This window comes from Petaurus breviceps, unplaced genomic scaffold, assembly GCF_028583685.1.
Source record: "Petaurus breviceps papuanus isolate PSGF00001 unplaced genomic scaffold, PetGlider_PUasm1.0 186, whole genome shotgun sequence".
Lineage (NCBI taxonomy): Eukaryota > Metazoa > Chordata > Mammalia > Diprotodontia > Petauridae > Petaurus > Petaurus breviceps.
The window spans coordinates 23,646,117-23,656,012 of record NW_027185798.1 but is presented as its reverse complement, the minus strand read 5'-3'; the positions used below and the strand labels follow the sequence as shown (position 1 = coordinate 23,656,012).

At 39.6% G+C, this 9,896-nt stretch overlaps 1 long non-coding RNA gene across 1 annotated transcript in view; it reads right to left on the bottom strand.

The window, feature by feature from the left end:
- Positions 1 to 511: 511 nt before the first annotated feature.
- Positions 512 to 9,896, bottom strand: part of LOC138162104 (uncharacterized) — a 60,238-nt gene continuing 50,853 nt past the window's right edge. The window contains exons 6-7 of the long non-coding RNA XR_011168547.1: positions 1,327 to 1,388; positions 512 to 1,127 (exon numbers count right to left, since the gene is read on the bottom strand). This is a non-coding gene — a long non-coding RNA (uncharacterized lncRNA). The remainder of the gene's footprint in view (positions 1,128 to 1,326; positions 1,389 to 9,896) is intronic.

Genomic DNA, 9,896 nt, shown 5'->3' with positions numbered 1-9,896 from the left:
CAAGGAGCAGCCCCTCTAAGTCCAGTGAGAAGGTTAGCCCCCAAGTGATGAATTCTTTGGATGCCTATTCTTCAACAGCAATGTCACTATTTTATATTATTTATTTATTTAACATATTATCTATTATTATATAAACTCTTTCTTCCATTTCCCTTTTTTTCTTTTCAGTTTTTAAATTAATTTATTTTTGACATTCATTCAAAAAATTTTTTGAGTTCTAAATTCTCTCCCTCTCTCCCATCCCTCCTCCACCCATTAAGAATATGAAGGGACTCTTATGAGTGTGTGTGGACCTGGCATGAAATCTTCCCCTGGGCCTCAGGCATCTCCTCTGTAAAATGCAGAAGCTTGCTTAGATGATTGATCAAGGTCCCTTTAAGCCTAACATTCTATGATTCTGCTTGACTTCAATATCTCTACTGTTTCTCTTGAGCTAATTAATATTTTCATTCACATTTTATAGGAAATAGCATAGCAAAGAGAGCAAATCCATCCATTCAACAAATATTTATTGAGCGGCTCTTAAATTTTATTTATTTAAATATTTCGTTATTTATTAAATTATTAAAATTTATTTATTAAAAAACAACATTAAGTGCCTTTTATGTTCTAGGTTAGGTTAGGTTGGCCTTCTTTCTCAATGAGAAACAAAATGACATCTCTACGTTAGAGTCAGGTTATAATGCATCCTACTATAGCTGATCAGACCAATATGAACTCAGAGAGCTCTACCACAGGTTGAGCACAAATAGGACACATGAACATTTGGGGCGGATTCTCTAAATTTTTGCATCTCACATTTCTTTTGAGTTGTTTCAATTCTGCTTTGCTCATAGAGCATATCTCTGATGTGGGCACGCCATGCTGAGCGGTGCTGTGCCAGTGTCTCCTCTGTCACACAATCAACTCCAAAGTTCTTCAGAGAGACCTTGAGGGTGTCCTTGTATCACTTCTTCTGACCACCATGTGAGCACTTGCCCTGTGTGAGTTCTCCATAAAATAGACTTTTAGGAAGGCGTCTGTTTGGCATTTGAACAATGTGGCCAGCCCATCAGAGTTGCACTCTGAAGCAGAGTTTGACCTCAGTATCTGGTACCTTAACCTGCCAGGTGATCTTCAGAATCTTCCTAAGACAATTCAAATGGAAACAATTCAGTTTCCTGGCATGGCGCTGACATATTGTCCAAATACTTATTGAGTGCCTACTAGTAAAGACCATTTATTAAGTACCTATTATGTTCTAGGTACAAGAGATACAAAATCAGAGAAACACAGACCTGCTCTTGTGGTGTTGTTTATAATCTAATATGGAATAAAAACATGTACCTGCCAATAAGTAGAATCCAAGGGAGAATTGGTTGTTTCCTTGGTTGTTATTGGCCTTTGTTCTAGAAGAGAAACAAAATGGCATCACTATGTGTCTGACTGTGACAGATCAGACCAACATGAGCTCAGAAGGCTCTCCCGCAGGTTGGGCAAAATAATATGAAAATAATATGAGAATGATATTAGAGCAAAGGAAACGCCCAGGCAAGATACCATGGAAAAAATGTGAGGAAGCAGAATCTTAATGACCTACCTGTGAATCGCAGAGCTAGGAGTGCCATTCAGATTTCCTAAATCCCTGAAACAGGAAGGAAGTAGTTTGCCAATTTTAATCTTCATCTGTATGTGAGGGCATGACCACTGGCCCAAATGTATTTGTATGAGGATATGAGAATAACAACTCATTCAGCCATAAAATGTCTGAGGAACCAGAGGAATCTTACAAATTATCTAAGCCTCCAGGGATGGGGAACCGGCAGCTTGAAGGTCATATGTGGCCATCTAGGTCCATCCATTCAGCCCTTTGACTGAATCCAAACTTCACAGAACAAATCCTTTTATTAAAGGGAAGTTCCCCAGCCCTGATTCTAAGCAATCTCCTTTATCCTACATATCCTCGAAGAGGCGAAGAGACTTGTCTGAGGCATATAGTTGATTAGTAACAAAATTGCCACTAGTTTCCCCAAATTTCTTTGTGAATGCATTCAATTGTCAATTACTATCAAATTCTAAATCCTGGGGGTTATGGGCTATATACCCTTCTGGAGAGAAGCAATAGAATGAATAACCAATGGGGTTGCTAGGTGGCCCATTGAATAGAGCACTGATCCTGGAGTCAGGAGGACCTGAGTTCAAATCCGACCTCAGACACTTAACACAAAAACTAGCCATGTGACCTTGGACAAGTCACTTAACCCCAACTGCCCTCCAAAAAGAAAAAAAAAAGAATTAATAACCAAAAGTCTAAAGTAATGATTCTCAATGCTATCTCTTTGAAATGGGTCATATGACTGATCTTGGAGTATGTTTGTCTTCCTAATTATATTTTGCTTAAACTGTAATTAAAATTATTTGCCGCTCTTGATTAAGCACAGGCTGGGTGAAGTTGAGCCTGTCAATTCTCATTTATCTACTGGTTTGGGTTTTTTTTCTTTTTTGTCTCTGGACTGGAAAAGATCAATCCAAAAATGGCTCATTGGGAGCAAGATAAGCAGAGAGATAGATAGCACTTGGCCACCCTATGTGAGTTCAAGTCACCTGACTCAAATGAAATACATCCTAACATATTGAAAGATATGATTTCTTAGTCATTATCAGAGATATTTCAAAATTTGTGGTGAATGGGAGAGGTGTTGTGGGATTGAAGGTCAAACATCTTGATTTTTTTTAAAAAGGAAGAGAATAAAGTCTGCAGATTATAGACTTGACTTGGATTCCATAACATATTTTGAAAGGGATGGTTACTGAATGTCTAGAAAAGGAAGCAGCAATCACAAAGGTCTTGACAGACTAATCTTATTTCCATTTTTTGACTATATTATCTGGGGAAGTTGACTACCTAGATTTTATCGTACTATTTGACCAAGTCCTCAGGAGTTATTCCTGTGGGAAAGATAAAGAGATGTGGGCTAGATAAGAGTATTGGTCCTAAGATTCAAAAAAGAATAGACTTCCTGGCTCCAAAGAGTCATCATTAATGCTTATATATCAGCTGGAAGGGAGGTCCCAACTGGAGAATCCAAAGAATGAGGGATTGACCTTGTGCTGTTTAACATTCTTATCAATAATTTGAATAAGGGAAGAGACTTGTTAAATGCTAATCAAATAAATATGCAGATGGCAATAAACTGGGAGGAAAAACTAACCTAGTAGATTTCTGAATATGGATTTCCCTAATCTTGTCATTCTACAGTTGGCATTTGGGTTGGAATAGATGGTTTCAGAGGTTGAAGACAGTTCTGTTGAATTTGAGTCTGGGAGACCTGAGTTCTAACTCTGCCTCAGCTACATACCAGCACTGTCTTACTAGCACTGACTAGCACTTACTAGGGACTGACCCTGGATTTCCTGTTTATCCTCTGTAAAATGAGGTTGGGCTCAAAGTTCCCTTCCTCCTCCTAATCTATAAGCCTATTATTTCCAACTCTGATAGTCATGTCAATAAGCATTTAAGTGCCTACTATGTACTAGGTACTATGATAAGTGCTAGAAAGGCAAAAAAAAATAAACCTTTTGCCCTCAGGGAGTTCACAGTCTAATGATACTGATACTAATTACAGCTAGCCTTTATATAGCACTTTAAGGTTTGCTAAGCATTTTACATATTATCTCATTTGCTCTTAACAACAACCCTGTGAAGCAAGTGTTGTTGTTATCCCCATTTCACAGATGAGGAAATTGAGGTAGGGAGGCATTAAGTGACTTGCCCTCAGTCACACAGCTAGAAAGAGTCTGAGACTGGATTTAAACCTAAGACTTATTTTTTTTAATCAAATTATTTATTTTTAGTTTTCAACATTCACTTCCTTAAGTTTATCATTTTCTCCCCCTCCCTCCCCAAGATGGCATGCAATCTGAAATGGGCTCTATACATACATTCCCATTAAGCACATTTTCACATTGTTATGTTGCAAAGAAGAATTATAAGGGATGAGAAAATCCATGAGGAAAAAAAACACACAAAACAAAAAAGGAAATAGTCTGCTTCATTCTGCACAGACTCCATCATTCTTTCCCTGGATGTGGATGGTATTTTCCATTGTGTGTCCTATGGAATTGTTTTAGGTCCTTGCACTGCTGAGAAGGGCTAAGTTTATCAAAATCAGTCCTTGCACACTCTGGCTGTTACTATGTACAATGTTCTCCTGGTTCTGCTCCCCTCACTCAGCATCAGTTCATATAAGTCTTTCCATATCTGAAGTCCATCTGTTCATCATTTCTTATAGCACAATAGTATTCCATTACATTCATATACCACAACTGATTAGACATTCCCCAACTGATGGTCATATCCTCAATTTCCAGCTCTTGGCTACCACAAAAAGAGCTGCTATAAATATTTTTGAACATGTGGGTCCTTTTCCCATTTTTATGATCTCTTTGGGATACACCTAGAAGTAAACCCAAGACTTCTGGACTCCAGGGTATATTGTCTATCCACTGAACCACCTCTCTAGCAGAAGGGAGCTCAGGAGTGAGCTGTGTGATTAGGCAAAAGCCTTCAGTAACATAGAAGGTCTGGGATGGTTTCAAGACTTCTCTTTTTACATTTGTGTTTCTCTGCCTTCCAATGGCAAACTTCTCAGATGTATTTATTATACCTTAATGAAGTTAGGCCAGGGCCAGAAGAGAGGGAGGCTAGCTGCCTGCCTAATCACCCTGGACCTCTGCCCCAGCAGCAGCCTGGTCACCCTTGGTGCCTTGGTTTGATCATGTCTCTAATGACCGATCTCTGAAGAATGGATTTGCGGTAGGTAGACAAACTCAAACTCATCACTATGTAAATGCATCAATTCATAGTAAGGGGAAAAGTGCCTTTTCAAGTACTGGATGCTCTAGTTCATTATCCAAGGCAATGCCTTCTTAACATTGAGATGCCTGGGAAACTGCATTGTGAATGTCAAAGGTTGCTTGGTGAACATAGAATGGGAACAAGGGGACTGGGGTGGACAAATATTTCTTTTTTTTTTCTTTTTGGGGGGCAATTGGGTTAAGTGACTTGCCCAAGGTCACACAGCTAGTTTGTGTGTGTGTGTGTGTGTGTGTGTTAAGTGTCTGAGGCTGGATCCGAACCCAGGTCCTCCTGACTCCAGGGCTGGTGCTCTATTCACTGCACCACCTAGCTGCCCTAGTGGACGAATATTTCAATGAGACTGTGGGAAAGCCTAGAGAAGTGACTCAGCTACAAAGCACTCTTAGGGCCATCAGATAGAGAGTTTGACTTGGAGTCAGGAAAATCTGAGTTCAAATTCTGCCTCAGACATGTGTTAGTTACAGGATCCTGGACAAGGTATTTAACTGTCTGAATATCTCTATCTTTAAAATGGGGATGATGACATTTATGCTACAAGGATCCAGTGAGACTACAGATGTGTAATGCTTTGCAAACCTCAAAGTGCTATATAAATTCTAATTGTTCTTATTACTAATTATTACCTAATAAATAAATGTCTGCTAGATAAGACAAATGTGTCTGCTAGACATAATGCCTTTCTTCCTAGCTAAACTGCATTTTAGACAGCTTAATTTTAGATATGTTGTAATCCATATTCATATCTAATGAGATACTCCCTTGGGAGAGGCAGTGTGACATAATGGTTAGGGAGTCAGCCTGGAAGGCTTGGGTTCCAGTCCTTAAATGTCTCTGACATACCCTAACTTTGTGACCTTGGTCAAGTCACTTAACTACTCCTTGCTTTAGGCAAACCTCTGACACCATAGTTTTAGGGAAGGTACCAATTTCTATTAGGAAAGGAGTTTCTTTATCTCCCTAAACTAACTCAATCACACCTCCAAGTCTCTATAAAAGGGATTCTGAACCTGACATCCAGACTCCTTGATCAGCAGATAAATTTCAGGGGGTCTAGGAACTTGGATGGGAAAAAATTATATCGTCCTTTATACAAACCTATAACTGAAATTTGGTATTTCCTTCAATTATGAATATAAATGACAAACCAGAAAAGTATTAGGTTTCATCGAACTACCAAAGGGGTCTATGTCATGAAAAAAATAAGGACCTCTGCCCCATCCCTGTGTTATAATTATTTAAGTGACAAGCATATGCAGATATCCAAGGACCATCAAAAACATGCTCTAAATGTCTAAGAATAAGAGAAATAAAGATGAAAGAAACTAAATTTCACCTCAAATTCATCAAATTGGTCAATGTGATAAAGATAGACATAGGCAATGTTAGAGAAACCACAGGAAGGCAGACATAATAACACTGCTGGGGGAGTTATGAATTAGTCCAACGATTCTGGGAAAAGATTTGGTGCAGTCGTGAATCTGTTCCTACTCTTGAATGCAGTTATATACAGGGCACTAACCCCAAGAAGGTCTGTGACAGAAAGAAAGGTCTCATGTATATACACTCACATACTCCCAGCAGCACGTTTTGTGGGAGCCAAAACTAGAAATAAAGTTTGGTGCCCATCAGCTGAGGAGGGGTTGAACAAACTTCAGTGAACACACAGAATAGCATATGGTTGTGCCATAAGAAATAACCAATTCTAGGAACTTGGAGAAATAAAGGAAGACTCCCATGAGCCCCAGAAGAGCAAAAATAGAACTAGGAGAACAATATACATGGGTGTAACAATGCAAATGGGAAAGAAACCTAAAAGTCAGTTGAACTCCAATGTATGCAATGATCAGTTCCAGTTCCAGGGGACAGATGATGGGACCTCCTTCCTATAGTAAAGACCTGGGAGGGAAGAGGGGAGACCACAGATGCCAAGTGTTGCATACAACAGCAGATGTGGTCACTGTGTCAGTTGGTTTTGCTTTATTCTAAGGGAGAACTCTTGGTGGGGAATCTGATAGAAGATGCCTACAGTTAAGAAACACATCATCAATAAATCTTTGTAAAACTGGAGTAGATTACATCTTTTTTTTAAATATCAGTTTCATTTCATAATGTTAGTTCCCTGATGGGATTTCATTCAACTTCCTTATTCCTAGCCTCGAGGATGACAAGATCACAATCTCTCAGGGTGTGTTACTTCTGTGGCTGGCTGACTCCATTCATTTTAATTTATTTTTTAGCTTCAAGTGAGAAAATTGATGTGCTGAACTTGGGAATTAGGAAGACTTGAGTTCAAAGCCTGCCTTGGACACCTACTAGCTGTGTGAACCTGGGTAAGTCATTTAAGGTCTCAGTTTCCTCATCCATAAAATGAGGATAATAGTGGCACCTCCCTCACAGAATTGTTGTGAGAATCCAATGAGATTGTGTGTGTGTGTGTGTGTGTAAAGTGCTTGCAAATCTTAAAGCAAAATATAAAGGCAAGTAACTAACCAAATAATTAATTCTGCCTCTGGCATTTACTAGCTGTAACTATAAACAGGTAAGTAACTTCACCTCTCATTCCCCTTGGCAACTAAGAATCCAAGTTATAGGTGATCGGCATTGGCACAAGGAGTTTCCTAACACTAGGAGTTCCCATGGGGATGGAATCACAGGAAGGAAGGAAGGAAGGAAGGAAGGAAGGAAGGAAGGAAGGAAGGAAGGAAGGAAGGAAGGAAAGAAAGAAAGAAAGAAAGAAAGAAAGAAAGAAAGAAAGAAAGAAAGAAAGAAAGAAAGAAAGAAAGAAAGAAAGAAAGAAAGAAAGAAAGGAAGAAAGAAAAAGAAAGAAAGAAAGAAAGAAAGAAAGAAAAAAGAAAGAAAGAGACAAAGAAAGAAAGAAAGGAAGGAAGGAAGGAAGAAAGAAAGAAAGAAAGAAAGAAAGAAAGAAAGAAAGAAAGAAAGAAAGAAAGAAAGAAAGAGAGAGAGAGAGAAAGAAAGAAAGAAAGGAGGGAAGGAAGAAAGGAAGGAAGGAGGGAAGGAAGAAAGGAAGGAAGGAAAAAAGAAAACAAGTTGTAATTTCAAAGGGCAAGCTTTTTTGTAATTGTAAAATTTTGGAGGTCTGTGTACCCTATACATTTTGAGTCATATTTATTGTCTCTGTTTACCTCCTTCGCTTTTCTCACAGAGCTTCTGACTCCACTTCCCTCCTGGAACCACATGTGGTAGGTCGATAGCTCCCTACCTATTGCCAAAGCCAATGACTCTTTTCTAAGTTTTCATTGCCTGTGAGTTGCTGCACTGGACACTAGTGATTTTGTCCTCCCATACACTTCAACGACAAAGGGACAGAGTTATATCTCAGATCTCATGATCTTGGGGACATCACCACTTCTAAGATTCTGAATTTCAAATTTTGCTCTCTGACCATACCCTTCTATTCCTGCTTCATTTTCCACACCCTCACTTCCTCTAAACCTGCTCTTTGCCTTTATCATGTTACCTAGCCCTTTGACACTTACTTATTCTTTCCTTCTGCCTCATCCCATCTGGTTTCACTTGCCTCTGTATCAAAAGTAACTTGAACCTGGTTAAATTTTGTGGCCTTTCACTTCTCTCTCATCTGTTTACCCCACCAAGGAGGAACCTGGGAACTTTAGCACTTGAGTCCTTTGCTTTCACCAAGTGGCACCTGAGAACATCAGCATACGGCACTTCTACCAGGGGCAACCCCTTACAAGCAACTAGGCTTACAAGGCATCAAACAAAAACAAGTTAATCAACAAAGAACAGAGGAGGAACTCATAGTCTAGCCCAAGGAGGGCATAGAAAGCCAATTTCTCCCTTTTAGTGGAGACCTATATGATTTCTCTAACTCACAGTTAAGATTCCAGTGAGATTTACACCGTGGTGGCTCCACCCTAGTAGCAGCCACAGCTAGTGTCTGAAGATGAATTTGAACTCAGAAAGATAAGTCTATCTGACTACAGACCTGGTGCTGTATGCACTATGGCACCACCTAGCTATGCTCTGAGGAATCATAGTCTCCCTAAATATTTGAGTTAAATGAGATCTCAGATATGATCTAGTTTAACCCTCTTCATTTCATTGATAAGAGTCAGAAAGACCCAAGTTCAAATCCAGCCTCAAACACTTACCCACTGTGTGTGTGTGACCTGAGTAAGTCACTTAACCTTGTTTGCCTCAATTTCCTCAAATGTAAAATGAGTTGGAGAAGCAAATGATAAAGCACTCCAGTTTCTTTGCCAAGAAAACCCCAAATGGAGTCATAAAGAATCAGATATGACTGAAACACCTGAACAAAAACAACAATAAAATAAAGCACTTGACATCTCACAAAAAGGTGTCTTCACAAGGACTCTATGAAGAAGTATTATTCTGTGTATTTTACACATGAGGACATTGAGGCACAAAAGGATTAAGGGACCTACCCCTGTCACACAGTGAGCAAATGGCAGAGTTAGGTTTCCTGGCTGCCCCAGTGATTCTTTCCATGGCCTGACACCATCTCCCCAAAGTTCTCCACATCACCCCCCTTTTCTTCTCCTTCCTTCCTGTCTCAGAAGAAGTGGTATCCCCATGGTTTCTTAGCGTTAAACCCTTTCCTTGTCCCATTGACAAAACAGAGATTACAGATTTGTTTCTTTAACTTTAGTTACATTTTATATTGTTTGATTTCCTGTAGGAGATTTCATGCAACTTTCTAATCTCTAGTCTCAAGGACAACATGGTCACAAACAATGATTTAGAATGGGTCCCTGTGGCAGGCAGTTGGCTAACATGGTTCATTTTCTTTCTTTCTTTCTTTTCTTTTTTTCTTTCTTTCCTTCCTTCCTTCCTTCCTTCCTTCCTTCCTTCCTTCCTTCCTTCCTTCCTTCCTTCCTTCCTTCCTTCCTTCCTGGAGGGCAATTGGGGTTAAGCAACTTGCCCAAGGCCACATGGCTAGTTTTTGTGCCAGATTTGAACTCAGGTCCTCCAGACTCCAGGGCCAGTGCTCTATTCACTGCGCCACCTAGCCACCCCTACATGGTTCATTTTCTTT